Source organism: Corvus moneduloides, chromosome 8 (assembly GCF_009650955.1).
Source record: "Corvus moneduloides isolate bCorMon1 chromosome 8, bCorMon1.pri, whole genome shotgun sequence".
NCBI classification, from domain to species: Eukaryota; Metazoa; Chordata; class Aves; order Passeriformes; family Corvidae; genus Corvus; species Corvus moneduloides.
Genome location: NC_045483.1, coordinates 31,097,717 through 31,123,917, shown reverse-complemented (window position 1 = coordinate 31,123,917; position 26,201 = coordinate 31,097,717). Strand labels below are relative to the sequence as shown.

Sequence of the window (26,201 nt, the reverse complement as noted above, 5' to 3'; positions counted from 1 at the left end):
ACGTATTCCCTTTTTCTCCAAAGAAACTAGGAGTGCTATCAAAGTCTTCAGAAGAGCCAAAGAGATGTGAGATTTTGGGAACATACTATATTGGATGCTTTTGCTTTGCATACAGTTGGGGAAGATTCCTCACAGACTGGTGGGTGAAAGGGGGCTCCAACAAATTTGTCAAAACGGTGAAGGGAAGTCTTAGACATATTTGATAATAAGCTTAATATCTGTAACTTTAGTCTTGGGTTTTTAGATATTTATAGTCATAATGAATTTAGATGATGGTATTTTTTCTCTGGCTTTTGCCGGAGAAATCTGTTTCCTTTCAATATACTCTTCATATTCTTGTCTCGGAGCACCTGACTGATTTCTTGGAATGCTGTTGCATGATAATTTTTTCGAAGCTGGGGTGGGAACACTCACTCTGAAGGTCATGAAACAGTCTGGTCAAAAAAGCCATAGATGATTTTGGGTCGACTTATTCCTCTTCAGTAAATATTCCTACTTGACTTAACTTGTATGTTTGTGCTAATGTACTCAAGTAAAGCAAGCTAACTTTCTGGATGTACAGGCTGAGTCATATATTTGCTTGTACAGGCAAGTTAGTATATCCTTGAGCAAGAATTTTTAGTTTTTCATTTTTTCAATTTTCATTTTTTCATGTCATTTGCTCTTTGAAGCCACCCATCTCTCCTTGATTGAGGTGGGTATTTTAAAATCTGTTAAAAACTTAGTTTAGTATCTAAGTACTCTGCTATTTTACATGCTTGTAATCTCACCCTCTAGGATTGAGATCCTTCTTGGGTTTAGAAGGGGTATATTTCTATAAAGTATTCTAGTCTGGCTGCTGATCCTGTCCACAAGTTGAAAGTATGTATTTGCTAATGTGTGAAAGTGTTTTAGTCGAACCTTTCTCCTAGCAGACACTTTGTCAAACTTGTGCTGGTCCAGCAAAAGGCAAAAACTTTTTTTCTTACATCTCTGTCTTATCAATTCCTTTATTATTTTTTTTTTTAATATTTACATTCTTGAGGCAGCTGATAGGCATGAGAAGGAAGATTTGCAAAAGATCCTGCCTCCTGCTTTTACAGTTAAAAAATTGAAATTGTATAGTCTGAAGTGAGGCTCAAACAGCTTGTCAGGTCACAGTTTCCAGATGTTAAAGATGACAAGTTCTCAGCATTTGTACTTGGCCTCCCCACAGATGTTCTAGCAATTGTTTTCTGAGTCAAACCCTCTAGTCATCCATTCCAGAAAAACCATACTTGAGGGAAAGTGCAGATACAGGATATTAGCTATAGTTAGAGCAGATTCCTTCCACAGAGACCTCCCAAGGTTTTGCTCTGTATCAGTAGCAACTCTGAGCACACCATGGCGTGGGGGACAGTGAACAGCTCGAACTGACATGGAACCTTTGGTTTTTGTTGTCAGACTATCAGAACTGTGGTGGATTGGAGTGGATGAGCTCTGTGAGGGTTTGTGTGGTGTGTTTTGGTTGTGGAGAGGTTTTTTTTGTTTATTTTCTAAACCAAGACTTACTAAAAATAAGAAAACATGAAAAAGGTGGTAGAAGAAGTGATTTGCCAAGCAACAGTAGGAATATTTGCATTTTTAGGTGAAATCCTAAGTGTGGATGTAGTAATATGCACATTTTGAAAAAGTTGAGTCCTGCTGTATCCTTTAAAGGAAAAGCTTCAAGCATTCCCATGCATGTGAACTGTATTGAAAAAAATCATAGCAAAATAAAAGTTTTTGGTACAGCTTTATTTTGGATGCTAAATGCAGCAAGGCAATATTTTAGAAAATGTTATGTAGTATTTCTCTGGGACCTTTGCCTTCAGTGGAGTGAATGAAAAGTGCTTGTTTATTTAGATGGTTCTTATCACCTTCTGTTCTTCTTTGATTAACGTACTCTGTATTTACTGTCTGGTATTCAAGCCTGATCAGAAGACAAGGTCTGCAATTGCTGTGGGGCTTTCTGTGGGTAGTTATCAGTCTAGTGTCTGAGTACTTCATAATTACTGATTGCTTTCACCACTCAGTTGTGTGATATGATGTAATCTCCACTTTGTAGATGAAATTTCTAGAATGCAAGTTGTTCACAAATGTTCCTATTTTAAAATGCCTGAGTGCCTGAGGTGTAGCTCCTCCTGAAAGCACAGCATCCATTGACCTTGTGTAACTCTGCTTTAAGATTTTAGGCTCTATAGTCAGGCTGAGAAAGGGAGGAAATGGGAAACACTGTCTCTTTCTCCTTGTTTAAAAACTCAGTAACAGGAGAGGGTAGACTATCGACTGAATTCAGTTTCTCTCATGATGAGATTTTACCTTTTTAAGTGGAGTTCCTACCTCCGGTGAAGAGTTGGCTGTAAATGAACCTGGAGCCCTATTGCCAGGAACAAGCTTCATTGTGATGACTTTGACTGGGTACTTCTGCCTCTGTGCAAGGCTGGGGAGGGAGGAACTGCAGTGCCTTAGGTAATCAAATTAGTGCCCCACTGTAATCAAATGCTTTTTCTTCTTGTGAGATGATTTCCTGGGAGCACTGGAGAACTTGGCTGCCTAGTTGGTATAATTGGAAATTACCCTGCATGTGAGGTGTTTGCAATCATAGAAGAAAAGCCTGTCAAGAAGCCTAAAGAGATGGCAACAGTGATAAGCAATGTCAGTGTATGTGTAGCCTGGATATTGGGGAAGAGGATGTTTGGTGAACAGTGCTTGTTGTTTAGCTTAAGTAATAGAGATGCTTTATAGGTATCAACGCAGGAGAAAACTTATTGGCCAAAGGGTTAGCATAGGAAAAAATGGAAGTATGGATTCTGGAAAAAAAAACTGTAGGTAGTGGAAGTAAGTGGTGTGCCTTCCCACATTAAGGGATTAAAAAAAGTAGCCAAGATAAGGTGTTGAAATTGAAGGCATCGGTTTAGATTGGTAAACAAGGGGGGTGCATGGCACAAAGATACAAAAAGACTGGAGTGATAGGCTAAAAGTGATGGGTTAGGGGAATAACCAGTACTTCAAAAATGAGGCAGAATTGGGTGTTGAATTTCTCAGAAATAACTTTAAAGCAACTGACATGGTGAATAAATTTTTTTGACCTGTAGGTAGATAAAGAATAGTTGTGTTTTAGGGAGAGTAAATTTATTTACCTATGTAGAAATAGCTTGGGTACTATGATGTTGGGGATCAGTGATAAAATCATGCATATGATATAATTCAGTCTGAAGTTTTAGGAATATGGTGCTATCCCCTTAGCAGCCAAGAGGGGAGATGGAAGTACATGTGTGGGCAGGGTGACAAATTGGAGCCAAGGTTTTAATGTGGACTGAACAGAATGCTTCTATGAGCTGTCAGTTTGAATTTAATTACTGCCTCTCTAATTGCACATTAAAATATCTAGAAATAAAGTGTAGAGGGAGAAAAAGAGATAACAAAGGATTGAAGCAGCTAGGGATATTTTAGAGAATAATAGAATAATGTGCGAGAAGAGTTTTAGGGTGATAGACTTACTAGCAGAGGGCACCACAGACAGCAGTTCACTTTTTTCGCAGCATCAGCTGTATGTGTCTTAGGCATAGGAAAGTGTGGGCTGAGTGTCTTTTTCTTAATAATTTTGTTTGGGAAGAGGGTTTTGGAAAGTTGAATGATATGCTGAAATGAAAATTTATTATTGAAGGTCTACAGATAGAAATGAAAGAAAGACATTTCAGACAGGCATTTTAAGAAGCATGTTCCATCATCTTGGAAGGAAAATAAGGAAAGAAGAATAATGGAAAATGCAGTTATGATTAAATTATTTTAAGATTGATAGGTTATGGCAAGTTTGTACTTTCAGGTAAAGGATCTAGGAGAACACAAGAGGTTGGAAAGAAAAGGACTGGAATTGGATATAGAGAAAAGTGAATGCGTTGAATGGGAACACACATGAGAAACTTTGGCAACAAGAAAGGAAGAGGCTATTATAGAACAGAAAAGGAAAAGTATTATCTTATTTTGGCCTTTTCCTTGTGGAAGAAACTGGCGCTCTTGTGCAGGGTAGATGTCAAAGGAGGAGATGGTTTGACTCAGTGTACTGTGATGAAAAACAGGAGTGGGGAATGGTACATTTAGCTGGCAGGGCAGAGCTGGGTGCCTGGGATGATGATGAGTCAGGGTGTTTCATGTGTTCTACTGGGTATGGCTTTTTTGGTGAAGTATGTATTTTTATACCTGTAAACAAACCAGTGCTGTTTGTGAATTCAGTATGAATCCATATATAATAAATCAGAAGAAACCATAGTAGTTTGTTGCTCTGAATATGAAGACTGCTTTATTAGCTTTACAGTACTTGCCTTGTCAAACCAACAGATTTGCCCTTTGATCTCAGCTCATACAAAGGTCTGCAGTAACTCTTATCACTCCCAGTTTTGGGGCTGGTATACAGCAAGAACTGGTTCTCCTGCAATTTTGTGTTCCTGAGGAATATATAGATAAAAGCTAAAATACATTTTCATGAGGAGATCCTGAATATGCATATCTCCCTCCTAAGGCAGGGAGGCTGGAAGAACAACTCGACCTCCCCTCCACCCAAGTGAAAAAAAGAGCATGTCTGTTTGCCTGTCTCTCTTTGTTGGAACAAGTGAAGTCATTGCTAAACCAGTGGCTTGAGAACAGTCTTTCCTGGGACTCTGTCCAGGGCTCTGCAAGAATATAGAGCTTTAGCCAGGCTTATAGCAAAAACAGGGACAAAGAGTGGATCTTCATTGGCAATGACAAACCCTTTTCCATTGTGAGAATCTGGAACTGATTTACAGTGGCCAGTGCCAGTGGCACATGTGGGGCTGTGGGCCTTCACCTGACCATCATGCTAATGAGGAGGTTGTCTTGCAGAAGAAGGAGATGAAGTTTATTCTGGGTAGTAGTGATGTGTTTCTTTCGGTTAGGTGTGAATGAGCCCAATATGTTCACGTGCTGACTGTGTGTTAGGGCACTTGGTGGTAAAGTATAAGAGGAGAAGCATTCATGGACACGTGGAAGAGAAGATTTGTCCTCTGACCTTATGCAGCCTTTTCCCTCCTCCCTCCCTGCCCCTCTGTCCCAGCTGTCAATTGCAGAATCCCTTCGCTTGACTGTATTCTGCTTCAGCTGGCTTGATTGTGCTGGATTATGAAGCAAATACTTTAAAAGTGCCAGTTTATTGGCATTTGTGTCATGATTAAAGGAGAAAGTGTACAGATTGAACAACAAGATTCTACAGGGCTTCCAGAGGTTCTTGAGACAAATCAAATTCTTTATTTTTGGCACAATAATGGAAAGTAGAACAGGTTCCTTGTTCATTCCTGTTTATACTGTGACACACTACCACTTTTTCACTCCCTCAAAGATCTGTTTTCTTCTTTGTCTTGATGATCTAATTTTAGCATTTCTGAGTAAGTTTCTCTTCTATATGTTGATCCTATGGCTCAGATTGATCCCTGTCAAAATCAGGAGCTTCTATAGATATGGCTGATGTTCCCCCTGCACATTCAGTTACTTCATTGCAGCCTGTTCTCTCTCTGCACAATGAAAAATAGAGGTATACACTGCCAGATACTGTGATTAAATCCTCAGCGGACACTCAAAATACTCCAGCAGTAAAAAGAAATTAATTCACAAAGGATTACTGTGTATATGGAAAGTATGGCAGAGAGAAGACTCGGTCTCCTGAGTCTTAAAAATAAGTAAAAACATTGAGGATATTTCAAATTTGAGGGGAGGAAGTGCTGTAGCTTCCAGGGAAACTAACAGTGTGTTTTTTTCAGGTTCTCCATTCTCTGCATCAAAATTCTAGTGCTTGTATGCCTTGATAATATGGGGTAAAGGTGAGATATATGCAATAGAGGAGAAAATGCTTGGAAGCTGTCAGCTTCTTGGAAAACTTTAGAGCTTGGGGAAGAGAAAATTTAAGTAACTGACTCAGCAGAGCATAAACGACCCGATTTTTGCTTCATTGTGAAAGACAGTAAGATGCAGAAACAGCACTTGGAGATGGTTCAAAGATTACTTTGTTGGAGAGTTCGTTACTGTAATATTCCCACAGAACATAAATGTCTCAAGCAGTACCACATCCCGCCTGTGTACTTTGGCACTTGCTTCTTTTAAACTACTGCTTACTGGGAGTCACTGCTCTCCATGCAGCCTTCTGGGGAGAGGCCATTACCTTCCCAGGACATGCCCCAAATAAAGAGCAATAAACTGGAATCTGCCTCCCCAGATGCTTTGTTGTGAAATATGGGTGTTACCCTGTGGCTTCCCACTCTGAAAATGAGTGATGGGGTAGAAAGCCTCACTGCAGTGCTGTTTTCTTTGTGACCCTGGTGCTTTCTGTGCACTTTACACTACTGCATTGGTTGTTCCAAAGTTTTTTCTCTTGAGGTATTGGCTAATGGCAGGCTTCCTTTTTACTTTCTTCTTGTTAAACTTGCACTTGTAAGCAATGGGATGCTTTTTTGTTTGAAAGGATTTAGTTTTGTAAAAGCATGCTTACGTATATGAAATAAATGAAATATTTTTTGTAGTTAAGTGCTGTGCTAAGAATAGTTCTTAATGTTAATTTCATTTACAGAAGTTACAGAATTCCAAACAAAATGGAGTATTTTCTAGACTTTTAACAGTAAGCGCAACTCATGTTGATCATACTGGCCTGGGAGTTGCCATATTGGCAGCTCATCTAGAGAAATCTGCTTTAGTATGTCACAGCATCCTGGATGTCTGTACCTCAGGTTCTTTCCTGCTAGTAAAGCACTTCTTGTTCTCCAAGGGTTGTGCCAGTTACAAAACCCTAGATACTGTTCAGCCTCCTCCAGCTGTAACTGAGCGATGCTGTCTCTTGCACCTGTTCCAAAGTCAGATAGCAGTGAAATGCTGGTGATGCTTTACATGTCCTTCCGTAAAAGACAGACATAAAGCATCTTGAGGTTCATGCTGAGCTTGAGTCAGGCTCAGCACTTGAAGCAGAGCAGTTGAAGCCACAGCTGCAGGGAGCTGAGTGCAGGGCGACTGCTTGCATATTGATGTTTATAACTGTTGCTGAAACCTAGACTGGTTTGGGATATGGTTACACTCCTGTTGATAGCCCAGTCAGCTAGACTGGAGTTTGTGTCAGTGTATCTGAACTGTGTTCACACTTCAGCTTCAGTGTTGGCCTACTGCACAGCTTCTTCGCATAGAAGAGCCAAGATTCTCTGGAATTCACTGGAAAGTCTTAAGTATTTAATTTCTTTTTTTTTTTTTTTTTAACAGCATTTATGAGAACAAAATTTTCACTTGTGCTGAAGAAAACAAATTGCTTTGTAGCTGTCTAGATCATCTGCACTTTTCCAGTGAATTAGAAAGATCAGCTTTACTTTGGAGATACCACAGCGAGCAGAATATAGGCTGGTGGATGCAGGTGGTTATTTCAGCACAGTATTGTGGAAATTCAGCTTCCGGAGCTTGAGCTTTGGAAGATGACTGATTGTGTATCCCCATCAGACTTATCACTCACAATCTTACTTGTTGCTGTTCATATAAATTATGACTTATACATCTATACATTATATATATGGGTGGGTGTGTATTTATAGATCATATGTATGCAGACATACACACAAACAGAATACTTTTCTCTGTATGTTAAAAACATTTAAAAAACCCTATCTTCTGAACTATACTGTACAGTGTACAGTATACAGTCTGTACAGTGAGGGAAAGATGTCAGCATGGTACTTGTCCTCCCTCCCAATGGTGGCTGTGCAGATTAAGGAAAGCTGTGCCAGAAGACCTCCACCCCCAGCTACTGCTCCGTGTTGTTCTTGTGGTGGCGGGAGGAGCAGCTGGGCTTTACACCTGTCGAATCCACTTGGCAGCTAATTTTGAAAGCCACCCACTGTTCAAATCTCCACTGCTGCTTCTGTGCTTGTCAGCTTTGCAATACTGAAGCACTGCTCTTGTCATGCTCACTTGAGTAAGATGAGTTATGGAAAGCATAATTAGAGTTTCTTGTTCTTCTTTCCCAGAATTTCAGCAGTTTCCTCTGTGCTTAATGGTGAATACCACGATGTGTTGTCTGAAGTCTCAATATCCCACTTATATGTGTAGCGGTGTGGAAAACCCACCCAAAATGTGAAGCACTTTTTCTGTAAAAGGTACTTCAGTAGGTTATACGTGACTGTGTGGATACAGAGGGCCTGGTGCATTCCTGTTTCTCCCATTCTCATACAGCTGAGACATTGGAGCTTCAGGTGAAATTCATGTCTCAATAAAGTAAAAATGTTGCAGTCAGGACCAGACACTGGGTTTTTTGAGTTTAGGGTAAAAGTTCTGCGTTTTGCAAATGAAGGAGGCTTTTTCGGTAGTCCTAAGGAAGTGTATCCTTCAGCTTCTCCTGAATTTCGGTTATTGACATACAAACAAGGCAACTGTTGCTGCTAAGGTCTCTCACTGATGCTGAAAGGGCAAGTGCTACTACCTCCCCTTTTTGGCATTGTGGCTTAAACCCCCCTCAGTCTCAGTTAGATCCAGAAGTTCTGTCCCCCTCATTACACAAATATATTCTTTTAGTTTGCACTAAACCCTTGTGAACTAAGCAGACATATATGTAAGAATGAAGTGCTGTTTTTTATTTCTATTATGCATTGTCTGTACTTGAATTGTACTGATAACTTCTGGGTTTTTTTTTGTTTTGTTTCATTTTGTCTTTCCTAGGGCTCTGCATTTGAAAAAGATTTTGAAATGAGATGTTGGTAGTTACCTGCCGTTAACAGAAACTTCTACTGGCAGATTTTGCAGGCCTTCAGTTACACTAAAACAAGCTAAATCAAGTACTTGGAGAAAAAAGTCATAGGTGCTAAAGCATTATAAATGGGCTGTCTGTGATACATTTATCATGAGCAATCTTTTTCATATATGGCAGTTTCCTGAGGACAGGAAAAATCAAATTTCCACAGCAACCTCATGCACCACTGAAGTTGTTCTAGCAACGATTTGATGTCGTATATCTTATATGTTTGCTTTTTAAATTTATCTTAACTTCTGAGGAGAAAACCGAACATAGGAAAGTTCAGGAACAGACTGTCAGCTTGAGGTATTTAACTTGCATGAGGAGAATAGCTGAGTGGAATCTGTATTTTGTATCTTTAGTATCCTAAACTTTCTGCTAACTTCATTTTGTGACAGAGTGACTACCACACATATTTTTTCTGAAAAACAAACCCTGAAGTAGTAAACCCCCTATGTCCTCTATTCCTGACTTCACTGTCACAAGAGCAGTCTCCTGAAGTACTTGCCAGTTCTTTCCAGGTGCACTTTTGTATGGGAGCACGTTACCTTCTGAACTTCGTGTTGCACCATTTCTGTTGGCATGGATATGATCAGTGTTTCTGAAGCTGTTCTTGGATTTGGTGGCTCTGCATTTCCCCCAGCTGGGCAGGAAGAATGGAAATGTTGGTTGGCTGCAGGTCATACTACTCATGATGACAACTAAGATGTAGTTACTGCCTAATCATAGACTACGTGGAATTGTGAGGGACTATTGATGGGGAGAGAAGGATAGAGGAAAAAGCTGCTGAAGGCACAGGTTCGTTTCTTCTGCTGAGCAATTTTCATGTCCTCATTTAATACAGGTTTTATTTGTATGCTGTGGGTTCAAAATCCATTCTCTGTGCACATGCAGAGGCCAGGGCTGGGAGCATATTGTTTTACCACTTCCTTTCTCGTACCCTTGGATTAACATCCTTCCAGCTGCTGGCCAAATCAGGAAGTTGAGTCAAAGGCTAGAAATGGCAAAGACACTTTCAATGACTTCTTGAAAGGAAAAGCACAAACTTAAACTGAAGATGCTTGTGTTTCTCTTTGCAAAGTCTGTCCTGTTAAGATGATGTCAGTCCTAAACAAATGATGGAACAACACTTAAATAATTTAATTTTTTGAAATTCATCAGGTATCAAGAAATCACTTTGTGGGTTTAGAACACTTCTGGTTTTCTGGCATCTGCTGTGTGATGTATTCACATAAATGGGGGAAGGACATACAGTGAAACTTGGGTTTGTGACTGGGTTTTTTCCCTGTAACTTATCTGCACTTCCTTGCAGTAAATCCTGAGGTTACTTCAGCAATAGTTCTTGGCAATTCTTTGAGGTATTGTATCTTACTTTATGTGCATTACATGTTTAAAGCATTGTTACATACAGTGTCTTTAATACTAGAAAGTGAATCAATGTTAAGAACCATAAATTTAGGGCTATATAATGTCTTGGGGAACCAAAACAATTTCTGAAAAGTATTCATTAGGCTGATTTTGTAAGCAATCAAAATAGACTCCTATTGATTAGGGAATTGATCTTTGAAAATGATATCCTTTTGCAGTAATTAATATTTTACTAGAGAAATATGGCAGACCTCATCTAACCTTGAGTAAGTCTGACTTCTTATTTACAGATAGGTGAATTATTAACACAATTAATGATATAGTGTTTATTTTTTGTCTACCAACTCTCAGAGGATCTACACTAGTCATGGGTAAAAAAAAGTATTTGATTCAGGTTTTTGTCTTTTATTAGCTGCTGTTGTGTTCCATTTTGACTGCTTTATGGAAGAGACTTGGTCTACTAGTTAAGCAATTTTTGAATAGATCTGTATAAGGAAAAAATTAACTATTCTTATGTATCATGCATCATTCTGAAAAAATCTTGACTGAGTATTTTAATTTGAAATTTCTCATCAATTTTGAGTCTAGGACATTGGGTAAGTACCTCATTTCTTTTAATAAATGATGCAAAATTATATTTCTGTTCTTGGCTCTAGTTTCAGATGGCTTTGAAAAATTCTTACATATTTAATTTGAAGGGCTTTGCTGAGATTTAAAATGCATATACTGAATTGCTGAAAATGGTATTAGTACCATCACAATAGGAACAAACTACTGATTAGTAGGGCTGATTGTGAATGGGTAGATGTTGTTGGAGTCACTGAAACATTTAGCTGCATCCTGAAATGAGTCAAATAGTGCTTCTTATCACTGGCTGGTATATTTAGTTAGTTTGAAAGTATAATAATAAAACCTTATATTAATATAAATACGGCCAAAATCTCTTCATGTGTTCTATACAATTTTTTGCATTCATTTTTTGCATTTGAGTGTAATGGGCTTTTTAGGGAACTATGTTCCTATGTGTTTTGGTGGATTTGTCTGGGATAGGATGATCTTTCTAGGTCCCTTCCAACTCAGCATATTCTGTGATCCTACAATTCAGTGTTCTGTAAGGCTCTGTTACCAACCTAAAGCCTCTTGGTTTTGGTTCCAGAATTTCTGTTTGTCCACATATGCTCTTGCCAGTAGTAGTACTTTTACTACTCTAAATTACAGTACTTTTAGTACTTGTAGTACTTTAGTCCAAATGATTCATTAAACTTTTTTATTGCTTCTAAATTTAAAATCAACTCTTTTTTTTCACATCATGATTACATCAAGTCCTACAGAAATGCCAGGGTTTATCTTTGTAGCTTACAGAAAGGACAGTTTGAAGATGCACCATAAGACATTTCCTTTCAGGAATCTTGTTAGTAGTGAATTGTACAGGATTGTAGAGTACATGAAGAGGCATCAACACCTTTGTAAACTGCTTGTATAAAGTTGCTGGGATCAGATGCTTTACTGAAGTTTGAGGCAAGATGCTAATCCTTTTAACCCTGAAGAATGGGCATCACACACCCCCCACGCCCCTTTTGAACCATCTCCTTCTGCTAAATTACTTAGGACAGACCGAATAGATTCTGTTCTACTTCCTGGGTAAGACACAGTTACAAGGTAGTTTGAGAGCTGCTAATGAATTAGCTATGGATTGTTTATTGGCAAGTAGAGTGATAGGCATTTGTGTGCAGTCACCTTCTAAGACTCATGGTCCAGTTTATTCAGGAGCAGTATTGGGGGTAGTTATGGACAATTGTGGAGGAATTACACTAAGTCAGAGATGTCTTTTAGAACTCTGTCATCTTGCAAATAACATAAAACTAAAATAGAACCACAGTGTGCATTTATTTATTAATGTTTTTCCACTGGCTAGCAAGATGCTGTCCTGTGGAAAAAAGCAATTATGGGTTTGAGATTGCATCAGAACTTTTGTTGAGTTTCTTGTCAAACTGATGTCAGGCCATCACCTAGACAGGCAGAATTGTATGAGCCTTCACCAAGTGCCATCAGCTTTGCTGGTGAAGGTAGCTGCAGGCAGCAGCAGTGTGTGATTAGTCAGGACTCTGGTGCACTTGCAGCAGAGAAATGTGTTTGGCTGGATTTGCAGGTGGAGGGCTCATGGATGGTTTTTATAAACCTGACTAATATGTGCAGTATACAGAGAACCTGCTGTGACTCTGCTGTTTTTCCTCCACTCCCAAAATGTGGTCAGGCAGAAATGCAGTCGGATATGTGTCTGAGTATGCAGCAATTTGTGTTTCCTTTAGACTTGGATAATCTCAGATGAGCTTTTGTTAGTGAAGAATTTATACAATTTTCCATACAGTCTCTTATTAATAGTTTTGATTTTTCTGTCCTTTATATATATGAAATCTGTATCTTGGAAGTTAACCTATGTAAGCTGTGGTATTCATACTACTAGAAGGTTATGCTTCAAGGAGGCTTGATGGCATTCTTAATTGATCATATGGTTTTGCTATGCCAAGCTATTTTCCTGTGTTACTATCACAATACCCAGTGAACTGTGATTAATCACATTTTGGCACACAGCTCTGAAATTACTGCCACTGCTGTAGAATGTAGATTTCAACATCTTTGGCTGCTGCAGTTGCACAATCTTTTAATGACAGATGTACTTGGAGTTCCTTCAATACAAATGACATTATTGGCACATGTAGGATTGTATGCTAGATTATTTATTAGAATAACCACTGCACTTTTTATTGTGCCTTTTAAACCTTCTTCTGAATATCTAACCTAAGCTTCCTCTCACAGTGACAAAATGACTGATGTGATATCCTTAAATGCTCCAAATGCACATACAACATACAAATGACAGCAGGAAGGGCAACCATTCCACACATCCAGGCAGGGGAAGTTGGTGCTACTGGATGTCATTTGACTGCTCTGGTATTTGCCTGCCTTTTGGGGCTAGTGTGTATGACATCTCACCTGCCCAGAACACTGGAAAGCTGTGAGCTGTTTTGTGTCTGTGTCACGTCTTTCTGTTAGTGTTATTTTAATCAAATTTTGGATAGTAGGGAAGACAGACTGGCTTTACAGGATTCTAACCAATCCCTTTTATATATTAATGACATTGTAACATATGTTTTAGTATACATGTTTACAGTGAGACACCAATGGGTTTGTTTTTTTAATCTATGTAATTTAACTATATAAAGAAAGTACAAGTCTGTTACTTGGCCATGGATGTTTCTGGCACAGTGACACTATGTAAGGTAGTTAACAGCTAGCTATTTTCTATCAGGGAAGTGGTTCTCTTTAACATAGATGTACCTTTTCCACTCGTGTTAACCAGGGTCTTAGCATCTCCATTGTGAGTTTAAAACTTTAGCTTCAGTTTGCCGTCTTGGTACAGTTTCAGTATAGATTTTTCAACTAATGTAGTCCAGATTTTTGTTGGTTGCCTTTAGAGTTTGTCTTTGAAATGAACTAAAAGATCTGTTTATTTTCATAAATGAGAGATGAAGATGGGAGATAATAGGAAAGTCATTGCAAGATCTATAAAACACAGTAAATCGTGAATACTGTTGTTATGTTGGCCAGCAATAACATTTTGACTATAAAAAGTAAATGGAGAAAACCCAGTAACTGTTTATATCAAATTTCTTATGGAAAATAAGTCATTAGGCCAAAGCAGATACTTGCTTCTCCCTTGAAATTCTGTTTTCAACCATGATCCAAAATTGTGAGGAGCCAAAGAATATTGGTAACTATGTATACATGTAAACCAGTAACTTTTATTTACCAGAAATTGAGCCTTATTTTCTATTTCCAAGGTAGGCATGAGAAGGTGGGTATGAACTACACACAAATTAACTGTAGTAAGGCAGGCTAGTAAGATTGGAGGTTTTTTTTAAAGCAGTGCCGTATTCAAACAGCCTTCCAATAGAGTAGTGAAAATAAGAAGTTAAAAAAAATCCTTATGTAAAGTGATTTTCAATCCTGTATGTTTTCAACTGTTGTAATTCTTAGCCAGTGGTTTTATCATGCTCTTCAAGTCATTTGTTTGCACAGAGTTGTTTTGGGTTTTTTTAATGCAGAGTTTTGGGTGTCCCATGTCAGAGACTGTAGCTGGGATCCACCTTCATTGAATCCTGATGCCCTCCCCCATCCTCATTGACTTTGATGAGTTCACCAGACCATATTTTTGTCTCTTCTGCCTTGCAGACAAAACCTGTGCTCTCTTTGTTCTTTACATTTTACTGCTCATTGAACTGTCCTGCACATTAGTCACCCTCTGAGGGAATGAGTTTGCAAGTAGGAACAGTTGTGGAGTGGGGGAAATAATGTAGTTCCTGTCTGAGACCAAGTGATGAAATTCATTAGCAAAAATTTCTTCTTCATGCTGTATGTGGAGAAGGGCCAGAGTTCTACCACATGAATATGGACTCAGTAGTGCTCTGCTTTGAGATTAACAAGGCAGTTACAGATCTGACTAATTTTTCCAGATTCATGCAACAGTGATTTGCAGCCCGTTCATAGTTCTAGGCTTAGCTTTCAACCATGAAGTCTGGAATTATAATTTTATTATTGAGAAGTCATTTTCTTGAATAGTTTTGTGAGAAGAGGTGAATTCAGTTGTGATTTCTTATGATTCGGAGGCATAGAAATAGTAAAGAAGAATTCTCTTCCCCTCAATTTGTCTGATCTCCAATTTTGGTAAGATTTTAGCAGTCATGCAAAAAATTTGGCTCTATGTTGTTCTGTAATTACTTTATTTTTCTGCTGGGATTGCTGCTCAGCTGGGAAAGGATTCACTTCTTCCTTTGCCTCCAGGATGTGCTGTATGTTTGGAGATAGGAGGTTGTATCTCACTGTTTGAAAGGAGATACCACCAGTAACAGGATAGGTGTGAAAGCAGTGGAGTTGTCTACTTAAACTGCTCGTCTTTTGTTCCAAGCTATGACTGGAGCCTGGTTTAGTTCTCTGCTGCTATTTGATAACATTGCAAGCAGTGGTGGTGCTTGTAGAGCTCTCTGAGGTGCTTGTGCTTGGATGGGGACTGCTGGCAGAGGGAAAAAGGGATTTTGGAATTCATCGTCAAAGAGCAAAAAAAGCCATGGGTGTGAGGGGATCTGGGGAAGGAATGCTCTGTACTTGTGCTGTTGACCTGACTTCTTCAGGTTGTTTTGACTTTTGTCTTCTGTTTCAGCATCAGCTTTTGTCTAGATTGAACCTGTTAACACAAAGAACTCGGTCTCCAGCCACTGCTGGTTTGCTCTTTTCCCACAGTAGCCAGAATGAGGTATAAACTAAAACATAGCTTTTTCAGGTAAGTGGCTGCTGAAATAGAAGGTCATTGTCTTCCAAATTCAGAGCCCTGTTGCAGGAGCTCAGTGGTGTCAAAAGGGGGAGTCTTTGTTCTCCCTGTTCTTTTCTCTGAAGGTGGTTCAAATGATTCTGCTCTTTCACCAGAGCACATAGAGCCTACTTGCTGAGATAAATAGAATCATAGATTATCTGGTGATAGCGGTTGTCTCCATTTTACCTTTGAAAGGAGAATCATTGCTGCCACAGAAGACTGCAGATCAGAACAGAACATGATGAAGTCCAGTAGGTTTTTCCTTTTGCTTCCTTGTAGTGATGTTTTCATGCTGTCTTTTTTGCCATTCTTGAAGGGAAGAATGGGAGAGTATCCCTTGCCTTGATTCCAGGTGGTGTGTTGAATAGAGGAGTGGATACTGAAAGGAGTACATATGTTTGTTTGTGCAGAGCCCCAGATTACCAGTGATGTACTTGTACAGCTTTCATCAGAGCTCTGGGAAGAAAAACTGAAAGCAGGAAACCTCCCACACCACTTCTGCATAACAGAGACTGGGGTGATGGTCACAGGCAGAGCAATGTTATCGTTTCACAAATGCATCACATTATAATCCAGGTTTGAGGAATCACCAATCCCTTTTCTGTGATGCCTAAAAACTCCTCACTTTGGACACATGGTCAACTCCATTCTCTTCTTCATCCCCTGTTTTCTTCCTCATTTTGCCAGGTCTTGTGCAAGGATCTGTTTAAACAAGACTGATGACTGTAGGGACGTCATCTCAGCCAGACTGGAGATGATTCTCCCTGTAACACAGAGAAAACTTTTCATTCCTAGCCACGCAACCTCTCCTGAAGTTGTTTTAGAAGAGGCTGACCAGATTTCTGAGGAAATGCACAGATGTATTTAACAGCCTTGTGATGAGTTTCTTCCTGTGGCCGTAACAGATAAGGTCCTCTGGACCACACTTTTGAATCCTGTGCCCATAGTGTGGTTTGCCAGGGCAGTGTACAGAACATGCTCTTTGACGTTAGGTCCAAGGCTCAGAGTTACAGACATCTTGTCCTGTGCCACATCCTGATTGCTATAGCTTTGTCTTAAAAACAGTTCTTCTTAGAACTCTTCTCCTTAAAGATTTCTCACTATTTTCAAAACTTCCCTTCCAGAAGTGCTCCTTTTGTGGAATCTCTGGTTCTGTAGTTTGCTGACAATTCAGCTTCAGTAACCTTAATTTTGTAAAGAAATTTGAAACCATAGTAGTCTAGACAAAAAAAAAAAGAAGTTGACATACAAATGCAGACACAACATGTGTCAGTGTGCCATTTGTTCCTTTTCTCCTACTCCTTTACAATGCCTGAGAGCCATTTGGTGTTTCTTCCTTGTCCTGGATCCTCAATCCCCTCTTGTGCTTGTTAGCTGTGTTTTCATGGTGCTAGTACCTGCCTCCTGCATAGGGCGCATGTCCCTCTTATAGCTGTGCTTTCCATGTGAGTCAGTCCAAGGACAGTGGAATGAGAGCTTTGCGTTTTCTGTGGAGTACAGGATTATTAATGAGAATCTCCTTTATGTAGTCTTTGTTTTTCTCAGAGGACAGGATGTTTGATTTGTTCAGTTCCTCTCCACAGCTGCCTTTTGGAGCTTGAATGCCATGTTCCAGTATTGTCTGTACATGGTCAGTCACAGCAGTTCACAGGACACACAGGATGCAGCTGCCTCCAGAAAATGCTTCTCTGGAGTGATGAAGGGCACATTTACAGGAGACAACTCATGTTCAGTCACCTGACAAGGTGCAGTCTCCATGCCTAAAATGCAGGCTTTTCCCATGTCTGCTCATGTACCTTTGCTACTTTGTCTAGCTGGTAAGGAGGGTGTTGGAGGGCCTTCAGTGAAAGGAAGCAGGTTGTAGCTGGTTGAACAACTCTCCTGTCGATCTCCCTGTCCCTATGCAGCTGGAGAGGCTGGCAGAGACTCTCACTTGCTGTGAGTCACAGGTGGCTGTGCTGTGATGCTCTCAGGTATTGCCAGGATGGGAGCTGACTCCTCACGAAATCCCGTTCTGGGCTGGTGGTGCAATCCCCAGTATGCTGTGCTCTGACACATCACAGGAATGAATAACATCTCTGAGAGGAGCATTCCCAGGATCTTCTAAGAGCTTGAGTACTACCACAAAGCCTATCATGCTCCTGTGATGCTGAATACGATGCTCAAGCCTCTTGTTCATCTTCAGTTTGAGGGAGAAAGGATCATTATTTGGATGGGAGGGGAATAAGTTACTTGATGAGTATAAGTAACTCTCACAAATACATTATAAAGGTGAAATATTGACAGTTCATGTGTTTTTAGTGGCAAAAATATAGTAAATTTATATTTATTACAGTATGCAGGCTGTCCTAATTTGCAAAGTTGTCATTAATTGTAAAAACAGATAGAGGCATGAAAAGGTGCCATGAGCTAAATGCCAAAACCACATGATGACTTAGCACATCTTGAATTTATGGAGCCCAAGTTGGGGAAAGGGATCAAAAAAATAGAAGTATACAGTCAGATATGTAAATAAATGGGTATTTCTGTTTATCAAGTCATGGAGTGCAAAAGACCTACATGTCTTGGTCATACAGTTGGCATGATCCTTTAATGATGACTGACTTCTTGTGGGGGAAGAAAAAAAAGTTCTAGATTTATATTAATGGGCTATGGCATGGATCTCAAGTATCACTGGACAAAATTGTTGTAGCCACGTAACATGTACACACAATTACTTGATGATTTCCATATTTATAACAATCACAAAATGTATTTCCTGACCCAGTTATTTATTGCTTTACTAGAACCAGCCCTGCCCCCCCAACTTACGTCACTGAAAACTGAAAGTTAAACTCCTTGCTAGTGAAGTCTTTTAAGTCTAGGCAGCAAGATCAATTCTTCTAGTTTGAGCGTCTGCATTATATCATAGGAAGGGACTAAGTCATCATATATAAAAATATCAGTAGATGAAAACACTTGGTTTAACACAGAGATTTGTTCTTTCTTGAAGAAAAAAAAATTAAGTTAGGAAATGCTGCTCTCCCCAGATTACAGTATTTTCTTGAAAAATACTGCAAGTGATAGGTAAGCCTGTAGCAGCTATTTTGGGGGTGGTAATGAGCAGTGGAAATTAATACATTTTTCATGACTTGTTTCCAGCACTGTAGGTTAATGGAGTCAATAGTGTCTCTTTTATTGTAGAACCACATCCTGTCTGGTTGAAAAAGATGGGATTATTAGCCAAGTCTGTCTCTCTCTGTGACTTTTTTGTCAAGACAGGAACTGCTTCATGCCATGGTGTCTGACAGCATTGCTCAAAAGCTCTTCTTTCACATGTCCTCCTTTCTTCCAAAGGCACTGGCTCCTTTTCTGAAAGGTAGAGATGAATGTTAGATTCTCTGAAATCTGAAGGTGTTTTTTGGACATGGTTATAATGACTTTTGATGTCAGTGCTTTCACCACAGTCTGCTAATTAACAACCAGTTGATGCAAAACACTGGCATATATTTACCTTACTTTGGTGTCAGGCATCTCTGATGTTTCTTTTGGGTGCTTACATGGTCAAACCGACTGTGTGTTTGTACTAAAGGTGGTAAATTTGTAACATCCTTACTGAGGTTGAAGGGCAGGTTGCCATATGCAGAATTATACCAGGTTATTTGCATGTAATATTCAAAGAAGAGCAGACTTAGAATTTACTGTCTGCTGATGTTGATCTGTTCTTTTGATTTTGGCACTGTGCTGTGTATGAATCATATTTAATGGCAGAGGGAAGGCACCGTGCTCGGCGAGGGAATGAGGCCGTATTGCATCTGTTTGAGTCAGCAGCCAGCGCGTTGTGCTGCAGCTCTGGTCGGAACAGTCTGGAGGTTATTTGAGGGGACAGTGAGTCACGGCGATGCCTTCTTCACTCATCACCAGTCTGCAGGGTGACACGCGGCTCTAGCACAAACCTCTGGGTGATTGTAAGAAAGGGATTTAAAACTGAAAAAAGAAAGTGGGATTACTTGAAAAGAAAAGGCTTTCTGGTTATACAGAGGAAGGAAAATCCTATAATCTAAGTAAGTAATGTTTCTGGGTATTGAGGGTCTGCAGGTGGAAAGATTTCCTGAATGTGCTCAAGGTCCAGCCATTCCGTTTCTGTAGAACTTGCATTTTCTTCATATAAAAAAAAATTAGGATGATAGATCCCTAATACTGTATCTGAACTTACTGCTTGAGCTTGGTAGATAGCTTGTTAAACACACAGCCAGAATTTTGTAGAAAGCATAAGTATGAAATTAATTATGAAATTAATTCTGGTTGCGGCCACCTTTCCTGTACAAATCTATGAAAAACAATGCAAGTATCAGTTCATCCCCATTTCACATAACCATTACGGGAAAACCTATGAGCAGCTGAACGAGAAGTACTGTAATTTCTCTTGCTAAAGTGGTAAGAGCGGTGAAAGCAGAAAGAGGCCAACTGGGATTGACCATAAAAAGCATACTTCCTTTTAGAACTAAAAATAAAACCTGTGAATCCTGAGTACCAAAGCTTGTCTACCAGATAATTATGACACTCATTTACATAGTCTTTTATCTCCTTCTAGGGACTGGTCTGAACAGTCTTCTCTTAAAGACTGTTCCAGCTTCTGTGGTTGCCTTGCAGCACAGGTTTTCAGGCTCCTTAGCTCAAAAGACATCTGACGACGTAGGTTGGTTTTAAGCAAGGTCTTGTGGGTTTGTGTTGTGTGGCAGCCTGCCAGGGATTTCTGGTGCCTCAGTTACAGGGAGGAACAGAGCTCTGAGCAGAACAACACTTGGTACTCAGTTGTGGAAGATGAAGAAGATCCTCATCTCAGGCTGTCATTTTGTTTTAGAAGAGAGAGTGTTTTAGAGTAGGCGAATACATGTAGTTCCAGACAGGGGCCCCCATGCCTGCTGTTCTTCCATTCACTTAATTTGGCTAGTAAATGAAATATGAAAGTTCAAATTAGCGTTGTGAGCTCTGTGAGGTCACTATGCTCCCACATGATGGAGTTTCTGTAATACCAGTTTCCATTTTGAGTTTAGGCGATCACAGACCAAAAGACTTACACTTTTAAAGCTCAGGTTGCAAAGTCAGCCATTGAAAAACTGGAAGACACTCTTTTGCTATGTGTGGATGAAGCTAGAGGTGTAAATTGTCTGTGCAAACTTTCAATCCTCTGTTCCTGAACTTCAGAATTTCATTTCATTTTAGCTGAGTAAAATTATAATTAAAGCTGCATATGTAATGAAAGGATGACAGTATCGATGCCTAATATTCTTTATCAGTCATCTCAAAATCCACCAGTTAGTGGATAGATGATGCACCATTTCTTCTGTCAATGGTGTAAGATGGTCCTTACCTGAGGCCTACTGATTCACTATGCATTTTCCATCATTTTTAGACTCTTGAGTATTTTTTAAATTTTAAATAATGCAGATGATGTATTTTTCCTTCTGCCCATTACCCTGCTCATGGTTTTGGGAATTGCCCAGAACATGCTTATTCCTAAAAACTGAAAAGTTTACTTAATAGCTAGGCTGGGTAAAAGACAAATGAAAAAGATAATTCCTGTGGAGTTCTACAAAATACCATGGTGGAATTTGTCAGAGAGCATTACATGAGTTGTAATGTAATAACTGTAGCTGAGACATAGTTGGACAAAGTATTTCACACATCATAGAATTTAGAGCGCCTCATAGTTGTTCTGCATAAAAGTACTTGAAATACATTAAAATATTCAGAGGATGGATTCTGACTATATTTTGCACTCAAAAAAAAAAAGCAGCTGAGCAGATAGTATCCTAATACATGATATATTAAATGTTATTCAGGAATGGAATTCTTCTGTTCCATCACTGGTGATACAAAAATAGAAGTGACCAGTTATCTTTTTAATATAAGCATGACTTTTTAAATGTTTACTTTAGGTCAAGAGTTATATAAGGCTTATTCCTAGTACTCCTCAAATATAATTTCTGCTCTACTTTCCAATGCCCAAAATAGTTTTCCGGTTAAAAGGCATTAATTATGAAGATGGCTATACCTTGTTTTCATCCTTTATAAAACTTCATATCAATAATGCTGTATTCAGATGAAATTGAAATCAGGCTAATTGAAAATTTTTTGATGCCAGTACAGTAGAGTTCAAGCACATTTTTAAACTCTGAAAAGAAAAAATGTTTTTATTTATACTAAAAGCCATTGCTGGAGAATGAACTACAGTATGTATGATTCCCTTTCTGATCCAACAGGGATTTGTTGATAGATACTCAATGGGATGTGGTTGCCATTAAGAATGCACTCTTACAGCTAGAAGCTTACAAATGGCTGTCTTTAAATGTTCAGGAAATACAAAGAAAAACTTTCTTTTCCTTGGCTGATGTGTATAGGGGTCTTTTGTATGATCTTGAAAATAATATCAGTATATCTTTCTTCTCCTCAGTCTGCATTTTTACAAGCTGCTTGGTTGGCAAACATCCTTTTGAATAGCCTCAGGAAATATTTTCAAGCGAAGTTCACCCAAGGCAATGATGCAAAATGCTGGTTTGGTGTTTGTGCAGGACACCAAGGTGAGATTTATCAACCCACAAAGACTTTGGGAAATAAAGTAATGGAAATGGAAAAAGTATGACTCTTTCTCTTGTAAGAGGTATGGATTTCTGATGGTCTAAAAGTACTGTATTCTTGCAGTTTTCCTTGTTCTACTGTCTTTATAGTTTCACCTTTTGATACTCTCTCTCCCTATAACCCTTGTCTTGCTAAAGTTGGGGGCTTTTCCCTAATATTTTGTCTGTAAGACTATGAAAATTTCACAGCAAATTTAAATAAAGTTTTTGTATGGCAAAAATAATTTCAGTATTTTTGAGATGTAGCAAATAAATGCATCAAAAGTGTTCACCTCAGCCATCTTTTTCAATTAGGACAGTAAGAAAGGAATCAAAACCATTACTACAGCCTTTTTTCTCAAATATGGATTTTTACAAATGCAGGCTTGTTTCAGGACCCTGGAGTAATACTGTCAACTTAAAATGTTTTGTTACTTTGGCTCATACCCATCTCCCAAGTGAGGCAGACATTTATTTGATATGGGTGTTGACAGTGTCAAACACTATTGGAAATAGAGACCTGGTAGATCTAAAAGAATGTTATTTGTAATTTCAAATTTTTATGATCTTGGAATTCCATGAAACGAAGAAATTGCTTTGTCAAACTCTCCACCATTATCTAAGCCTCTCTGTGAAGCTCTTTCATTCAGAAATGCATTGGTGGCATTTAAAAAATATTATTTAGAATACAACTAGCCTTCTAAAAGAGGTGTCTAAATTCTCACTCGAAGTTTACCAAGCATTTTAGCATCATTCTAAAGAGCAGGTAGTGTTTACATGTCCTCAGTTGACCTTACCTATGGCTTACCTTTTCCATCTTGGTTTTAGCTCCAGTGATCTGCTGAATAACAGCAAACAGTGGAAAAAGACTAAGTGTAAGGACAAAGCAAAACTTAAAATCATGTTCCAGGAGAAAATAACAGTGCATGTCTTACCTGGCATAGCAAATGCAGGTTATCTCAAGGCTTGTATAGTAGAACTGTAAAAGTAAAGAGGGCTAGAAGAAAATATTCTTGTCAAGACTCTTAAACAGGCTTATGTTCTCTGGCTTGGAAGAGGGCTGGTGGTGGGAGCAGCCTTTTGTAGGGCCATCAGTGCTGATGAGGGAGCACGTCAGAAATGACTGCCTTGAAGTACCAATGGATGTCCGGTGAAACATGGGAGCAGCAGGTTCACAACAAGCAAAAGGAAGTACTTTATCAGCAAAAGGAATGGTAAGTTATTGCCATGGTGCCCTTGCTACTGAATGCTGTGCTACAGTGGTAAAAAATGTTCATGGATACGGCAGGTGGTTATGCTGACTCAGGGAGAGGATGATGAAATAAGATACAGACTCCAGTTCAGGAAGTCAGTCCATAAACTGCTGTTTGCCAGGAGCTGCTAGATCACTTTGGGTTCCCCTTTCCAGTTTCAAGGAGGGCAAGAGTATGTGTGGGAATTGCTGAAACCAGGTAGTGACCTGGTGTGACCTAATCTCATTGCTCACAGTCTTGTGAGGGAAAAGATGGGAATAACAGTAGTTAGCAGTTTTTTCTGCTATGATACATCACTTGGACAAGATTTTGTCACTTAGTTTCTTTGAGAAATATTTCTTTTCCCTTTTAGGTTTTTGATTTCTTTTTCCTCTTAACATCCTTTGATGTGGTCTAGTGAGCTGTGTGTGTGGTCAGAGGGGAAATTATACTGTTCCATTTTGATATGCCTTTTCCAAGTCTCTTTCTGCCCTCTTGGAAGCTTCTCTTTATATCCTCTTGTGCTCCTGCATTAAAGTGAACAACTCTGCAGTGATTTCATCCTCAGTGAAGACAGGAGACATGATGCTAACAGCAAAAAGTAGTGAAGCTGTAAAGTAAAATCCTTCCTCTCCCTCTCCCTCTCCCTCCCCCCTCTCCCACTTTCCCTCCCTCTCTCCCACTTTCCCTCCCTCTCTCCCTCCCTCATACTAGCATGAGAAGTCAATTAGCATTACTTCACCAGCTGCCTGGGTTGTAAACTCCCATTGCTCTTCCCAGCCCTCTCAGGACCATCCCTGCTTTAATTCCATAGCATTAGTGGCCATGGGTATTTGTCAGCCTAAAGTATTTCATACTTAAGACTTCAAAGCATGGCAGGTATCTTGAGAGTAGCTTTCTGATAAATAAAAGTCTCATCCAAATCTTCTCTGACCAGTTAGATGTACACTTTACTAGGAAAAAATAACAAACTCAGGTAACAAGACAACATAATCCATAGTTTTCAGCTTGTGATTTTCATGGTTTTTGCAGGAAATCCATGTAATCCTTAGGTTTGGATATGCTTTATTTTGGGCTTTGGAAATGTGAGGTAACTTTTCTGGACTGTATTAGTCTATGGAAAAAAAACCCCACCCACCAAACCCAAACAATAAAGCTGTTACTGAGGTTTAGCTTCCAAGCTGTCATTCTCAGCCAGTGCTGAGAGCTACCAGCACGTCTTGTGAGGCACAGAGGTAAACGCGGTGTTTCACCAGCTCCTGATGGCCTTGAACACACACAGAGAGCCTCATCAGCTCTGGGCACGTCCTATGAAAGAGTCTTTGGCTGGAACCTACAATTATCCAGTGCTGCTCTGTGCACCTTGAACAGAAAAATGGAGCTACTTGAAGATAAGTTCCTGCCATCAGTTAGTAGACATGTGCAATCATCTGTTTTGCAACCATCAAAAAAGCAAAAGAATTAGTGGAGCTTCCAGATGAAGGAGGTACCAGCTAACCTCATCACCACAGCAGCTGCAACAAAACCTTCCCAAAAAGAAGGATTGAAATCTCAGTGCTGAGAGAATTAATATGAGAAAGCAATTTTTACTTCTGCAAAAAATGCAAAATTAAGGGTAGTACATAGTACTGCCACAATACTTTTGTAATCTGTTTTTAAGGAATGGTAGCCTATGATCTCTCCATATACACTTGTTGGCAGTCTTTTTCAGTTTCAGGTGGGTACAAGGTACAAATCCAGAGATGTTTATATAGAGCTCTCGAAGTGAGCCCCAAGCTGTCTCCTGTGCCAGAAGCTGGGCTGTACAATTCCTGTGAGGATCTGCAGGCTACTGCAGTGTGTGCACTGGGATAAGCACTGGATAAACTATACCAGACACTTAGAATTTCACATGTACATCCACCTGGCGTGCTTTGTGATTTCCAATAGTAGTGTGGATGCTGTGACAGCAACTCTCCATGTTGAGATCTGTGATTAAAGGCTGCTTTTTGTCAGCCCCGCCCAGGTTGCTTTTGTCAGTTGGAGCAGTTCTCATGTTTGAGCTTTCTCAGCTGGGGTGATTATCTTTGTGTGATTGGAAGAGGTTACTCTGAATCTAGGGAAATGTGAAGGGCTGATGCAGGTAGTGCTCTGGCCTGCTACCTTGCACCTGCAGTTTTGAGGAAGACAGAATTTATTTTTTTTTCTTTAATAATCTGGAAAAAAAAATCCCCAAACCTCATGTTTGGAAATGAAGTCCTGAAATGTGGTGTGAATGTAACAAATACAGGGACATCTGCTTGCTGCTTCTGAGAAGCTATAAGAGGAACCATATACTGCCTTAAAAGAGTAAATGCCAAAACACATGACTTCTCAGGAAGCCCTGCCAGCACCAGTCCAACAGAATATTTCTTGCAGGGAAAAGAAGGGTGCAGTTGCTTACCAGTCTAGCCCAAGCCTTCCTGGCTTCGTCATAAGGTTAAGATTTCCTCACATCAAATGTACTAGTAAAAGGGCTGTGAATTTTTGCTACCTGCAGACAGAGGGCTGCTGCTGTGTGTAACATGTGCCCCATGATGCCATCTCTGCTTCTGTAGAAGAGGAACACTTGCTAAGACTGTTTTAGGAAGCTGGAGCAGCTTGTGAGCCTACGGGCATAAGCACAGCGTCGGGGGCCAGCTGTGACACAGGCAATGCCCACTGGAGCAGGTGATGTGAGCAGCACAGCGATGTCCTCACTGCACGCTCTGGGCATTTTCTCTGAACTGCTGTTGTCTCCTCTTCCAGGTGGGAGCTCCCAGTGGCAGGGGGAGCTCCTCAGGAGCTTGGTGTGGATTTCTCATGGGTGCAGGGTGTGTGCTCTCCGGGTCAAGGGTGGGGCTTTGTTC

At 39.7% G+C, this 26,201-nt stretch overlaps 1 protein-coding gene across 3 annotated transcripts in view; it reads left to right on the top strand.

The window, feature by feature from the left end:
* The window catches only part of JMJD1C (jumonji domain containing 1C), a 158,641-nt gene that overhangs the window by 52,059 nt on the left and 80,381 nt on the right, over positions 1–26,201 (top strand). The window lies entirely within an intron of this gene.